A 12,369-nucleotide genomic window follows, 5' to 3' on the forward strand; every position below is an offset into this window, starting at 1 on the left:
TTTTGTGCTGCTCTGTTTGAGCAGGACCACAATCTGTGTTTGTGTTTCAGCGACAATGGGTGCATAATGTCACAAGCATTGGCAAAGTAAATTGGTATGGCCTTTGCAAGCTGGTGCAATAGTTTGTGTTTTTCATTTTTAGGTTAAAGCCTACCATACTATTCAGCTATTTGGTTGCAAAGACATATTGAGGACATGCTGAAAGCTCCCATAGGAATGCATTCTGCTCATTGCTTACCACTGGCTTTGTGTTTTGTAACTCACATTTCCTCGCTTTCTACTTGCTGGTTTTATTTGTTTTAGGCTGTCCAGCATGTGTTTGCCTCTTCCATGGAGCATAGCCTGTTTACCACCTCTTCTTCTATGACTGCTCACTGTCTGGTACCTCTTTTTTCCTTTTTTGTGAGACACTTTATGAGAGTACATGTTTTTAGCTGTCTTCCTTGTCTGCTAGTTCAGGAAGCAGTACATGTGCTGTATTACTTCGAAACAGTTTCCTGCCTCCTATCTTTCTGCTTGACTAATTCTAGCTATCTCTGACACTACCAGTTCATCAACCTCGCATGCCTGTGAGGAACAATGTTCTATCTACGAGCTTCTTTAGGTTGGTCAGTGCTCTTTACCAATAGCATAACTTAAACAATCCTCTTTCTCAATTACACGCTGCCATAGGCCCCAGAAGTACAGAAGTGTGGGGTACTGAAGTACCTCCAAAATAACCATGATGGAGTTCAGAAGCAAATGAGCAATAAATAATTTTCTTTTTATCTTGTCACAATTGCTGTGCATTCAGAAACAGAGGTCCCAAACTTTTTAGAACCACAACCCACTTGTTAGAACAACCAACTTATGCAACCAACCTAGCTTTAATGGACATGAGGCAGGAGATTTGTTAATGTAACTAAAGCATCACGTGGTAGTGCATTGTCATATACAGACAGCACATTTTTAGATCAAAGCCTACGAGACAGCACAGCTGTCTGGTTTGCTTATGACTTCTTGCGGGCTCTCTGAAAGCTCCCATGAGAATGCATTTTGCAAATTGCTTACTTATTGATGGCTTTGTGGTTTGTACTTCACATGTGGTCGCTATTTGCTGGCTTAGTTTGTTTTAGGCAGTCCAGGTTGAGTTCCTCCCTCCTGTGAGCATCCTGTATCCTGCGGAGTACTCGGTTATTTTTAACAGGTTTTTAAATCTTGTTCTTTTCTTGTCAAATTTGCTGTGCATTCAAAAACCGAGGTCATATGTCAGGCTTTTGGTGTTTACTTTTCCTTTACTGACTTCAATGTGAGATCATTTATGTGACAATCCATCCAGCTGAGGACTCATGTAAGAGGACAGGCTGTAGGATGTTATTTTATCTAGCACACAGCAAAAATGAACTGTGCTGATATTTCAGAACAAATACATCAGAATTAGGAAAGTAGAAATTAAGAATTTTGTTTTGTAATTCTGAAGTGTGGTGGAAACAAACATTTTAATACGATCTAAATACATCAATACACTAGATGATGACATTACCACACATTATCGTTTGTGTGCAGTTAAACTGTATGTCTGTGCAAATGTAATGGTTATTTCAATTAGAAATGTGTTGTCTGTAATGGCAGTGCACTACCACACCATGCATACTCCACAGTACGCCTCTCCACTATACACTATTCCATTCTACAACACTCTACCCTACACCAGTCCACTCTATTCTATGACATGCCACTCCATTCTACAACGTTCCACTCTATTCCATGACACGTCACTCCTCTCTCCACTCTAAGACACTCTAGGACATGTCATGCCACTCCACTTCACACCATTCAATCTACCCCAACCTAATCTACCACACTCTACTCCAATCTACCATGCTCATCTCAAATCTCCCCCATTCAATTCCAATCTGCTCAACGCCACTCTACCCCAATCTACCCCATTCCACTCCAATCTACATTACTCCAACCTGCCCCACTCCAATCCACCCCTCTCTACACCATCCTTATCTACCCCACTCCACTCCAATCTACCCCACTCCCGTCAACCCCAATATATCCTACTCTAATCCACCCAATCTACCCCCACTTCATCCTAATCTATCCCACTTCACTCAAATCTATCCCTCTCCACTCTACACCAAACAACACCACTCAAATCTACCACAATTTACCTCACTCCAATCTATCCCACTCCAAATCACCCAATCTACCCCACTCCACTGCAATCTACCCCATTGCATTCCACTCTACCCCACTCCTTTTCACTCAAATCTACCACACTCCATTCAAATTAACCCCACTCCAATCTACCTAACTCGAATTGAACCCAGTCTACTCCACTCCAATCTACTCCACTCCAAATTACTCCACGCTATCCAAATCTACCCCACTCTACTCAACACCACCCCACTCCAATCTACCCAACCCCATCCCAATCTATCCCATACCACTCCACCCCACTCCAATGTATCGCATTGCAATCTACCCCAATCTATCCCACTCCACTCCAATCTACAACAGTCCACCCCACTCCATTCCAATCTACCCTACTCTAATCCACCCAATCTAACCCACTCTAATCTACCTCACTCCACCCTAATCTACCCCACTCGACTCCACCCTAAGCTACTCAAATCAACCCCAATCTACCCCACTCCAATCTACTCCACCCCAACCTACCCCACTCCACCTCCGTCTACCCCAATTCAATCCACCCCACTCCAACCTACCCACACCAGCCCAATATATTCTAATCTACCCCCTCAATTCCAAGCTACCCTACGTTACTGCATTCCAGTCCACCCACTGCAATCTACCACACTCTACTCCACCAGATCTACCCCATTCCAATCTACCCAATCCACCCCAATCAACCCCACTACAATCTTCCCTAATCCAATTTAATTCACCCCAATCTACTCCACTCTGCACTACCCCTCTCTACCCATACCTACCCCATCCTATCCAACAGCATCCCTCTCCAATCTACCCCCTCCACTTCAATCTACCCCACTCCAATCTATTGCACTACAATCTATCCCAATATATACCCTAATCTAATCCACCCAACCTACCCTACTCCACTCCACTCTACCCCACTACAATCTAATCTGCCCCACTCCACTCTTCCCCAGTCTAACACACTTCACTCCAATCTACTCCAATATACATCACTCTACTGTATCCCAATTTACCCCACTGCTTTCTACCCCACTCTAATCTACTCTAATCAAGCCGAATTTACCCCACACCAATCTACCCCACTCAACTTCAATCTACCCCATTCAATTCCAATCTATCCCACTTTACTCCACTCCAATCTGCCCCACTCCAGTCTACCCCACTCTACCCCAAGCTACCGACTACAATCTACCACATTCTACCCAACTGTACTCTACCCCAATGAACCCATCTTCACTCTAACCCAATCTACTCCATTCCATGCTACTACAATCTACCCCATTCCAATCTGCTGCAATCTACCCCACTTCTATCTATCCCAATCTACCATACCTGAACAGCAGCCACACTGGTGTACAACAAGGCTAAAACACCTTACCAAAGCTATCCAATTGATGCTTACGAGCTCTGCCAAATAAGTCCACGTACAGTTACATTGTATAAAAGCACAGGGCTGTGACTAATTATGTTCTACTATATAAAGTCATGCTATTCATAAAGTGTGTCAGAATAAAAAGAAAAACACTCTTAAAACATTAGTATTCTGACTTCTGCAGTTTAAAATACCACCAGCCTACTATGTCTAGGTAATTGCTACAGCATGCAAACCTGGTATAAATGTATGCATAACTATAACAATACATCACAATCCTGGTCATTATTATCCTCATAGTTATTCCCTTTGTACTACTTCACGCATTAAGTGTCACAATATCATACAAGCGCCAGTGAAGAAAGGCGTTATCCCAATTCTATACATGTCTTAAATATGCTCAAGTCTATTTGGTATTGCAGTTGTACTTGATACACTGTGAAAAAATCTTGCCGTAAATTGTCCATTGTATCTCACTTACAATATTACCACCATGCGTACCAAACTCCCTACGCATGCCTCACCTGAACAGTAACCACAGGCACTGTACTCAATATATCGTGAAGATCTCGATCCTACCTCGTGCATGCGCCGGTAAGGAGAGGTTTACTCCCAACACTCTGTATCAGAAAACCACACACATCTGTGTGCTTTTACAATTGTACTTGATTCTGTACAAAACCTTGCACTTTGTTATTTATCATAGCTCTCATATAATAGTAATACCATGTGTACATAATTCCCTACGCATGCCTCACGGTAAAAGCTAACCACAAGCATTCTGCTCTGTGTATCGTAAGGACCTCAATCGTATCTCGCATAAACAATAATATTGAACGTAATTCAAGTACTAATACATGATCACTCCATAGCAGTTACTAAGTATAAGAGTAAAAAAATCTATGATAACACCACAGAGCTTGGGAAGAGTATTCCCAAGCTTAGTCCAACTCGAGCGAGGTCAGAATTGCTGGCATACAGCGTGGCCGCCATGATGTGACTGACTTAAAAAACAAAAACCATATATAACCCGTCTGTGATTAGACGACAGATTGCACACACTGGGTATGGCTGCCAGCTTCCCCACTAAAATCCTACAGTGCGCTGCTCCATGTTGCTTTTTCTCCTGTGCAAAGCTGCTGCTTCTCCCGCTCCTAACCACTTTCTTCACTCTCAGTGGTACTGCCCCCCCATCTGTTACTTTTCCTCTCATTCCCTGCTTTGCTGTCTGGCTTTTTTAAAAATAAGTTTTTATTTACCCCAACACACAGCTTCTACATTGCTCTTCCTCCCACTACTCCGGTCACCTACTCCACCATTGCTCCCTTTCCCCGCCTTAATTTTTGATTATTTTTTTGGAGGGCCCGGAAGCTACAATTTTCTGCAAGGTCCCTCCTTTCTAAAAAAATAAGTGCTTTGGTGCACTTTTTATATTTCAGAATGTGCATACATGCTTGGTGATACTGAGGACGCTGTCACATAGGTGTGCATGTGCAATAATGCAAGCGTGCCCATGCTTCTGCGTGCTTTTATTTGCCGATGCTGTTTAACATCAGCAACATCAATTTTTTGGGGTTACACACACCATTAGGTCAGCAAATCACTTATGGGTGCAGTTCATGGTTTAAACAGTCCTTTCTTTGCTACTACTCTTGATTTCGATTACAAACCATGTAATTCCATAGCATATGCTTCATCTTTCCCAATCGCATTATTTCCAGTCTTTTAGCTCAGTAACCCATGACAATGCACTATGGTCACTGTAGTACAACAAATACATTGAGTGAAATTCCCAGTATGTGTTTCGCTCTTATTGGAACTCCTCAAAGGAACATAACACAGAGGGTTATAAGCAGTTCAAATTTCAGGTTTTCACAAAATATTATGAGCACCTTTTTAATGACAGCCTTCCTGAAAGGAATCAACTCTTATCCCCTCCCCCTCCCTCCCACCTTCATCTCCTTTCCCAGGTTTGCACTCACCTTGTAGCCCTACAAAGCCATAACAGAAAATCAAAAACCAACAGAATTGTATGCATACACCAATAGGTGAACAACTCATTTGCAGGGGCAGTTCATAGATTAAAAAGCCCGTTCTTTATTTCTAGTCTTGCTTTGAATTATGGACCACATAGCATCATACAGTTGATCCCTCCCAACTTCATCATATCCACATTTTTAGTTCAGTCGCCCAAGCTAGTGCTATGGTCATTGTAGTACAGCAAACATGTTACAACTTTGCCATGGCCAACCCCAAGCCCAGCTACGAAAAGGAGGAGGGTTGTGTGTGAGGCTAGCTACCCCACCATCTGAAATGTCCGAGCTACAGAAACGTCAACCAAAAGATATCCTGGCCTTGGGGAGAGAGGAATCTCCTTCACGGAAAGCTATGACACCTTGTAGTGAAAGCCAGAGATCCCTAGAAATCACAAAGCTGATCCCCCGGGTTTCAAAAAGACCATCACCATACGGACATGGAATGTGATTAACATGTACGAGACAGGCAAGACAGCCCAAGTGACAGCGGGGATGAAAAAATACAACCTTGTCCTGCTGGCATCAGCGAGACCAGATGGACACAGTCTGGACAGAAAAGACTGGCTCTAGGAGAAATGTAGCAGTATTCTGGACACGAGGAAGAGAACGCCCCACATATTCAGGGAGAAGCACTGATGCTATTGCCAGCAGCTAACAGAGCTCTGATCAGATAGAAAGCCTAAGGTCCCAGAATAATCACAGCAACCTTCCGCACAAACAAAAAGAGGATCAACATGAATGGTATCCAGTGCTATGCACCTACAAATTACAGCAAAGAAGAGGAAAATTAACCGTTTTACAACAGACTCCAGTCCATCCTAGAGAAATGCCTTGAGAGAGACATCACCATACTGATGGGGGACCTCAATGCCAAGAATGGAAGCAACAACACTGGGTACGAAGAAGTCATGGGCAACCATGGCCTTGGTGACATGAACAAGAATGGTGAAAGGCTCACAGATCTCTGTGCCCTGAACAGTCTGGTGGAAGGTGGTATTGTATGCCCACACAAAAGGAATACATATGGTCACATGGGTGTCACCAGACCATTTAACGAATAATTAGATCGACCATGTCTGCTTTGCCAAGAAGTTCCAGAGGTCCCTGCAGGATGTGAGAGTGATGAGAGGAACGTCATTGGTGTCAGAACACCACCTTGTCAAGGCCAGGCTAAAGCTAAAGATAAAGAAGGCATGGATGGAACCAATAAACCAACACCAGCGTTAGAACACTACCTTCTTCAAAGATGCATAGAAATGGGGTGAATCCTCAGTCACCCTAAGTAATGTTTCAGGTCCTCCTAGATGACAACAGAGACCAAGTAGAAAGCCAGTGGGAGAAGATGAAAGAAACAGTGACAACAACCTGCCAGGCGGTACGGAGTCCCAAGAAACACCACATAAAGAATGTATATCCACCAAGACTCTCTGCAAAGTCCAAGCATGAAAGAAACAGAAAGCTGCAGTCAACATAAGCTGAACAAGATCAGAAAAAGAGTAAGCTAAAGGCGAATACACCAAAATGAAAAAGGAAGCAAAGAGAAGCTTTAGACCAGACAAGCAAAGATTCATTGATTGTCTTGCCACAGAAGCCCAGGAAGCAGCAAGCCATGGAAACTTAAAAGAACTCTACGACATAAGAAGGAAACTCTCCGGCAGATAAAGCAAGCCAGAAAGACCTGTCAAATAGAAAGCTGGGAAGAAAATCATGGGTTACGAAGGCCAACAACTAAGATGGGTGGAGCACTTTAAAGAACTGCTGAATCAGCCTGCGCCACAGTTTCTATAAGGCATACAGCCAGTGAAGTGACAAGGACTTGCCAATCAACTGCAGGAAACCAACCAAGGAAGAATATGGGCAACCCATCAAACATCTGAGAAAGGGGAAGGCAGCAGGACCTGACAACATTCCTGCAGAGGCACTGAAGGCAGACATCGAAACATCAAAAGATATACTCTCCCCCATGTTTGGAAGGATCGGAGAAGAGGAAAAGGTGCCACTAGACTTGAAGGAGGGATATCTGATCAAGATCCACAAGAAAGGTTACCTGAGTAACTGTGCAAACTACAGAGGGATAACTCTTCTATTAACCCCAAGTGATCAACAGAGGCATCCTGGACAGAATTAACTAGTCGATGCTCAGTTGTGAGACCAGCAAGCTGGTTTAAGCAAAGATAGATTCACCACAGACCAGATTGCAATACTGCCCATCATCATTGAGCAGTCATAGGAATGAAATTCCCCCCTCTATGCCAACTTCATGGACTACGGGAAGGTACTCAACAGTGTGGACAGTTTGGAAACTCCTCAGCCACTACGGCAAGCCAGATAAACTCGTAAGAATCACCAAGAACTTTTACGAGGGAATGACCTGCAAAACAGTTCATGGAGAAAAACTCACAAAAGTTGAAGTGAGGACCGGAATCTGCCAGGGTTGTTTGCTCTCGTCTTTTCTCTTCCTGCTGGCTACAGACTGGATCATCAAGACATCCACAGCAAGGAGAAGAAATGGGATCCAGTGGACACCTTGGACGCAGCTCGACAACCTGGACTTTGCAGACGACATGGTCCTACTCTCCCATACCCATCTGCAAATGCAAGAGAAGACTGATAAAGAGGCAGCCACGTCAGTGTAAATTGGCCTCAACATTCACAGGGAAAAAAACAAGTTCCTGAAGGCTAACACGACCAGCACAACTGCAATTACTCTTGCAGGCGATGCACTGGAAGAGGTTGAGGCTTTCACCTACCTGGGTAGTGTCATAGACAAGCATGGCGGCACAAGCCATGACGTCAAGGCAAGAATCAGTAAAATAAGGCTAAAGATATGTAGCTCCAAGGACCTAACACTGCAAACCAAGATCAGGCTTTTTAACACCAATGTAAAATTGGTCCTTCTGTATGGATAAGAAACTTGGAGGACAACAGTGACCACCATCAACAAAGTTCAGACCTTCCTTTTTGCCATCAGTTCAACCCGGTTAACAACAAGTATCATCCCAACAAAGTCCAGACCTTCATCAACACCTGTCTGAGAAAAATCCTCCAAATCTGCGGCCCAAATGCCATCAGCAACAACAACATATGGCAGCAGACTTTTCCAACTCCTTGCTCATGAAGAAATCATGAAAAGTTGCTGGGGCTGAATAGGTCATTCTCTCCACAAGTCCTAATCAAACACAACCAGACAATCCCTCACCAGGAACCCTAGAGGGAAAAGGAAAAGAGGAAGGCCAAGAAATACTTGGCATCGAGGCCTCGAAGCTGACTGTAAGGAGCTGGGTTACACCTGGAGTCCGATTGAAAGAAAAGCCCAGTACAAAGATGGCTGGAGAGTCCTGGTTGACAGCCTATACCTCAGGATGGGTAGTAAGCATTAGTAAACATGTTTCATTTCATTCCTAATACATATTGCACTGTTTTGGAGCTCCTCAAAGACATGCAACACAGCTGTTCTGAAAGCAGTTAAAATGTTATTATTTCACAAAACTGTGTGAGTACCAGCTCAATAACAGCCTCTCAACAAGGAACCATCTTTCCCCGATACGCAGCCACCTTTTGCCTCAAGGAGCCATAGTGGGATATCCAAAACCACTACAATTCAGTGTGGAAATCATCAGGGCAACAAATCACTAACAGCAGACGTTTATGCCTTACACAGCCTTTTCTTTGATTCTAGTCATGCTTCAGGTTATATACCATGTGGTTGTGTATCATGATCCCTTTGCAATGTCATTATATCCAGTCTTTTGACTCAGTAGCCCATGCCAGTGGTTGATGTAGTACAACAAATACATTGAGTGTAATTGCTGATAAATATTTCACTCTTTTTGGAGCTCCTCAAAGAAACATAATACAGCTGATCTGAAAGTAGTTCACATTTCAATTTTTCACAAACTAGTGTAAGTACCTGTTCAATAAAATCCCCCGCAAGGAATCGTCTTCCACCAGTGGGCAGACAATGTTTGCCCCTAGGAAACCACCATAGAAAATCCCCAAAAATAAAGAACAACATGCACATTGTTTGTTGTTTTTGCTGATGCTGAACAGCATTGGCAAAATAAGCATTGGCAAAGCCTACAGGTCTGCATTGGCAAAACCAAAAGGCATGTCCACTGTCTTTGCAAGAGCTTGTTTTTCATTGCAAGCATATATCACAAAAATAAAAGAAAAATGAAACATTTAAACATGGCAGCAATACGTTTGTAATGAATTAAAAAAACATTCATATCACTTTAATAGAATAATACATTTAATGAGCAGGCAGAGATGCTTAGAAAAGGAAAAGATACACCGCTCTGGGTCTCCGACAAATTGGGTACATTGGGGCGCACCAAGGGTTTTCATAACTGGGACCTGATAGGGATCTCACGCATAAAAGATCTTTGGGGACCTGACGGGGTAATTCCATTTGAGTCCCTTCAGCGCACATACGATCTAGCACAAACAGAACACTTTCGCTACATGCAGGTTAGGCACTCCCTCAGGGCCAACATCCCACCTGGGACGACACTCACGGAATCCTCTCCCCTGGAGGACAGACTATTAGACGGCCACCTTCCGGAAAAGGTAATCTATCTCACATACAAAAAACGTATTAACCATACTGTTGTAATTCTCCTTTAAATGTAGAATTCTGCTAAAGAATGTTGGGTTGGGGTTTGGGAATGTTTGTGTTTAAGCCAAGTTGCTGCTGGAAGACTTGCCTCCCTGGTGGGTTTGTAATAAAGCCTGTTTTTGTTCATTTAACCTGGCTTTGACTTTACATTACATACCCCAGACCCCTTGCTGGCACTCAGGAGTAAGTGGGAGGCAGACGGTCTAGCATTTGATGACGAAGAGTGGAGGGAAGCGCTTGCCTCCCCCAAGAAAGTGGCCATATCAGCGAAGCTAAGGCTGGTGCAGTTGAAGGTGCTACACCGTGTGTATATCTCTGGCACTCGATTGGTGCTGATGGGCAGAAGTGAGTACGGATTTTGCAGACTGCAGTGTGGGAGTGTCCCTTGATACAAGCATACTGGCAGAAGATACACAACTGTATGCGTGAAGTCTGGGAGGTGGAACTACGGCCCGAAGCAAAAAGGTGTCTTTTAAATATATGGGAACCCATGGATCTACCAACCAAGGGCAAACTGTGGGTGTCACTAGGTCTAGCAATTGCAAAGCGAAATATTGCACGCCTGTGGGGAGCAAATACACCTTCAAAGCTCACTGAATGGAAAAATGATATGGACTGGTGCATGTTGCAGGAGAAGACAGTGTAGGTGGCCCGGGGCTGCCCCCGGAAATGGTCGGCAGTGTGGTCCAATTGGAACGAATACCGAGGTAATATATGTGAACCCCCCGCTCCCTCCGCCCTTGATGTGCAGACAACACCTTGAATGATCCATGCTATGCTATGTATTGCTATCATCTCGTGTGCTAGAGAACCAGCTAGTGTATAATTTGTTGCGAAAGTGAATATGCACCTAATAACCACTGTAATCACTGTGTGTATTGACCACTCTGTTCACTTTTGAAATAAAAAGATTTATAAACAAAAGAAAAGGAAAAGAGCACCTTTTTAGTTCTAATGCACATCACAGGAAAACATGGTTCTTATTAGTACAAAGAAAAGTTACTACTGTAATATGAAGATACAGCTTACACACACATGGTTGGCTAGAAACGAAAAAAACAAAAATAAAGAATGGAAAGAAAAAAAGCATTGGTAATGTGAAGTACTGTCCCAGCAGGGCTGGCACCGAAGTGCAATACTTTTTTGACAGATGTGTACGTGATCAGGGCAAATGCAATCAATCACAGCGCAAGAAAGCCATCAACTGAAGTAGACTCACCCATTGCCCCAGGCTGTATCCTATGGTGAGCAGAGCAAAATGTGAATGGCAATTGAACAGACTAGTGGATGGTGTGGGCTCACAAAATGACCTTCCATATAGGTGTAAATGTATGTATCATTTATGATTTTCTTTTAATTACATGAGTGTGTCGAGGAAACTGAACTTGCCTTTAGACTAGAACTAAAATTGGTTAAAGTGAATTCAAAAGAAGGTAGGTCTTAAATAATTGACGAAACAGAGTTTTTGTGTTCATTCCACTGTTAAGAAAAATAAAAGATGAGTATGGTCATAAAATACAAGGACAATGGAGAGGTATGAAGCACAGCAGAAACTGAACATATAGGGTTAATCTCTCCAATCTTTGCTCCCAACTTCCTTATGGAACAACAGTTTCAAACCATAGAGCAGAGAGCTGAAAAGGGAGGCAACAGAAAAAGGAATATAAAGGTCTGAATTAGACGAGAGAGATAAAAGGCGATTCACCAAAATAGCAGATTTGCCGACCACCCCTCAGAAAGGATAACTGTTATATTTATTGTAAAATAAGTTGTGGAGAAGCGGCTAGCAGAGATCATCAGCTCCACGATCAGCTTCAACAAGGTCCAAAATTGACTCTGCCAGATATGGCGATGGATCGACTGCCACAGTCTAGGGTGACATGTTCTCTGCGTTACCACAGTTTCCATTCCACTACCCACTCAAGATTCAGGCTTTGAATTGCATACACCTCTGTTAGGAAACATACTATCAAGCTGAATTTGGGGCAAATAATCTCTTCCCCCTAATCACCCAAATCAGATCCAGCCTTTTAGGTTTTGGGGGCCAACATAGATAGCTTGTTGGAGCAACAAACCAAGACCTCTATAATTCTTAGCCTACACTTCAGGAAACTGAATATTAATTTGAGAACAGAAAATTGAGAACGATATATGTAAAGCACTGTCACTGTAAA

The 12,369-nt window shown here is 43.2% G+C and overlaps 1 protein-coding gene across 4 annotated transcripts in view; it reads right to left on the bottom strand.

Annotated features, from left to right (window-relative positions):
* BICRAL (BICRA like chromatin remodeling complex associated protein) overlaps nt 1-12,369 on the bottom strand; it is an 883,634-nt gene that overhangs the window by 723,471 nt on the left and 147,794 nt on the right. For 2 of the 4 annotated variants that reach the window (XM_078649709.1, XM_078649711.1), the window contains exon 2: nt 7,979-8,165. The exons of the other annotated variants lie outside the window; for them this stretch is intronic. The gene's annotated coding sequence lies outside the window, so the exon portion shown is untranslated. The remainder of the gene's footprint in view (nt 1-7,978; nt 8,166-12,369) is intronic. 4 annotated transcript variants of the gene reach the window in all.

This window comes from Lissotriton helveticus, chromosome 6 (genome assembly GCF_964261635.1).
Source record: "Lissotriton helveticus chromosome 6, aLisHel1.1, whole genome shotgun sequence".
Taxonomy (NCBI): Eukaryota; Metazoa; Chordata; class Amphibia; order Caudata; family Salamandridae; genus Lissotriton; species Lissotriton helveticus.